Source organism: Myxine glutinosa, unplaced genomic scaffold, assembly GCF_964187855.1.
Source record: "Myxine glutinosa unplaced genomic scaffold, kmMyxGlut1.1 SCAFFOLD_556, whole genome shotgun sequence".
Lineage (NCBI taxonomy): Eukaryota > Metazoa > Chordata > Myxini > Myxiniformes > Myxinidae > Myxine > Myxine glutinosa.
In genome coordinates, this window is record NW_027616653.1 from 119,039 (window position 1) to 122,619 (window position 3,581).

Consider the following 3,581-nt stretch of genomic DNA (forward strand, 5'->3'; position numbering starts at 1 on the left):
TTAGTGTGGAAAAAACACTTTTTGCACTTGTGTTAGTGTTGAAAAACCACTTTTCGCACCTGTGTTAGTGTTGAAAAACCACTTTTCGCACTTGTGTTGGTGCAGGAACCCACTTTTGCACTTGTATTAGAGTGGAAAAAACACTTTTTGCACTTGTATTAGTGTGGAAAAAACACTTTTCGCACTTGTGATAGTGTTGAAAAACCACTTTTCGCACTTGTGTTAGTGTTGAAAAACCACTTTTCGCACTTGTGTTGGTGCAGGAAACCACTTTTGCACTTGTATTAGTGTGGAAATACCACTTTTCGCACTTGTGTTAGTGTTGAAAAACCACTTTTCGCACTTGTGTTAGTGATAAAAAACCACTTTTCGCACTTGTGTTAGTGTTGAAAAACCACTTTTCGCACTTGTGTTGGTGCAAGAAACCACTTTTGCACTTGTATTAGTGTGGAAAAAACACTTTTCGCACTTGCGTTAGTGTTGAAAAACCACTTTTCGCACTTGTGTTAGTGTTGAAAAACCACTTTTCGCACTTGTGTTGGTGCAGGAAACCACTTTTGCACTTGTATTAGTGTGGAAAAAACACTTTTTGCACTTGTGATAGTGTTGAAAAACCACTTTTCGCACTTGTGTTAGTGTTGAAAAACCACTTTTCGCACTTGTGTTGGTGCAGGAAACCACATTTGCACCTGTATTAGTGTGGAAAAACCCTTTTTGCACTTGTGATAATGTTGAAAAACCACTTTTCGCACTTGTGTTAGTGTTGAAAAAACACTTTTCGCACTTGCGTTGGTGCAGGAAACCACTTTTGCACTTGTATTAGTGTGGAAAAACCACTTTTCGGACTTGTGTTAGTGTTGAAAAACCACTTTTCGCACTTGTGTTAGTGTTGAAAAACCACTTTTCGCACTTGTGTTGGTGCAGGAAACCACTTTTGCACTTGTATTAGTGTGGAAAAAACACTTTTTGCACTTGTGATAGTGTTGAAAAACCACTTTTCGCACTTGTGTTAGTGTTGAAAAACCACTTTTCGCACTTGTGTTGGTGCAGAAAACCACTTTTGCACTTGTATTAGTGTGGAAAAACCACTTTTCGCACTTGTGTTAGTGTTGAAAAACCACTTTTCGCACTTGTGTTAGTGTTGAAAAACCACTTTTCGCACTTGTGTTAGTGTTGAAAAACCACTTTTCGCACTTGTGTTGGTGCAGGAAACCACTTTTGCACTTGTATTAGTGTGGAAAAAACACTTTTCGCACTTGCGTTAGTGTTGAAAAACCACTTTTCGCACTTGTGTTAGTGTTGAAAAACCACTTTTCGCCTTGTGTTGGTGCAGGAAACCACTTTTGCACTTGTATTAGTGTGGAAAAAACACTTTTTGCACTTGTGTTAGTGTTGAAAAACCACTTTTCGCACCTGTGTTAGTGTTGAAAAACCACTTTTCGCACTTGTGTTGGTGCAGGAACCCACTTTTGCACTTGTATTAGAGTGGAAAAAACACTTTTTGCACTTGTGATAGTGTTGAAAAACCACTTTTCGCACTTGTGTTAGTGTTGAAAAAACACTTTTCGCACTTGTGTTAGTGTTGAAAAACCACTTTTCGCACTTGTGTTCGTGCAGGAAACCACCTTTGCACTTGTATTAGTGTGGAAAAAACACTTTTCGCACTTGTGATAGTGTTGAAAAACCACTTTTCGCACTTGTGTTAGTGTTGAAAAACCACTTTTCGCACTTGTGTTGGTGCAGGAAACCACTTTTGCACTTGTATTAGTGTGGAAATACCACTTTTCGCACTTGTGTTAGTGTTGAAAAACCACTTTTCGCACTTGTGTTAGTGATAAAAAACCACTTTTCGCACTTGTGTTAGTGTTGAAAAACCACTTTTCGCACTTGTGTTGGTGCAAGAAACCACTTTTGCACTTGTATTAGTGTGGAAAAAACACTTTTCGCACTTGCGTTAGTGTTGAAAAACCACTTTTCGCACTTGTGTTAGTGTTGAAAAACCACTTTTCGCACTTGTGTTGGTGCAGGAAACCACTTTTGCACTTGTATTAGTGTGGAAAAAACACTTTTTGCACTTGTGATAGTGTTGAAAAACCACTTTTCGCACTTGTGTTAGTGTTGAAAAACCACTTTTCGCACTTGTGTTGGTGCAGGAAACCACATTTGCACCTGTATTAGTGTGGAAAAACCCTTTTTGCACTTGTGATAATGTTGAAAAACCACTTTTCGCACTTGTGTTAGTGTTGAAAAAACACTTTTCGCACTTGTGTTGGTGCAGGAAACCACTTTTGCACTTGTATTAGTGTGGAAAAACCACTTTTCGGACTTGTGTTAGTGTTGAAAAACCACTTTTCGCACTTGTGTTAGTGTTGAAAAACCACTTTTCGCACTTGTGTTGGTGCAGGAAACCACTTTTGCACTTGTATTAGTGTGGAAAAAACACTTTTTGCACTTGTGATAGTGTTGAAAAACCACTTTTCGCACTTGTGTTAGTGTTGAAAAACCACTTTTCGCACTTGTGTTGGTGCAGAAAACCACTTTTGCAATTGTATTAGTGTGGAAAAACGACTTTTCGCACTTGTGTTAGTGTTGAAAAACCACTTTTCGCACTTGTGTTAGTGTTGAAAAACCACTTTTCGCACTTGTGTTCGTGCAGGAAACCACTTTTGCACTTGTATTAGTGTGGAAAAAACACTTTTCGCACTTGTGATAGTGTTGAAAAACCACTTTTCGCACTTGTGTTAGTGTTGAAAAACCACTTTTCGCACTTGTGTTGGTGCAGGAAACCACTTTTGCACTTGTATTAGTGTGGAAAAACCACTTTTCGCACTTGTGTTAGTGTTGAAAAACCACTTTTCGCACTTGTGTTAGTGATGAAAAACCACTTTTCGCACTTGTGTTAGTGTTGAAAAACCACTTTTCGCACTTGTGTTGGTGCAAGAAACCACTTTTGCACTTGTATTAGTGTGGAAAAAACACTTTTCGCACTTGCGTTAGTGTTGAAAAACCACTTTTCGCACTTGTGTTAGTGTTGAAAAACCACTTTTCGCACTTGTGTTGGTGCAGGAAACCACTTTTGCACTTGTATTAGTGTGGAAAAAACACTTTTTGCACTTGTGATAGTGTTGAAAAACCACTTTTCGCACTTGTGTTAGTGTTGAAAAACCACTTTTCGCACTTGTGTTGGTGCAGAAAACCACTTTTGCAATTGTATTAGTGTGGAAAAACGACTTTTCGCACTTGTGTTAGTGTTGAAAAACCACTTTTCGCACTTGTGTTGGTGCAGGACACCACTTTTGCACTTGTATTAGTGTGGAAAAAACACTTTTTGCACTTGTGATAGTGTTGAAAACCCACTTTTCGCACTTGTGTTAGTGTTGAAAAACCACTTTTCGCACTTGTGTTAGTGTTGAAAAACCACTTTTCGCACTTGTGTTCGTGCAGGAAACCACTTTTGCACTTGTATTAGTGTGGAAAAAACACTTTTCGCACTTGTGATAGTGTTGAAAAACCACTTTTCGCGCTTGTGTTAGTGTTGAAAAACCAATTTTCGCACTTGTGTTAGTGTTGAAAAACCACTT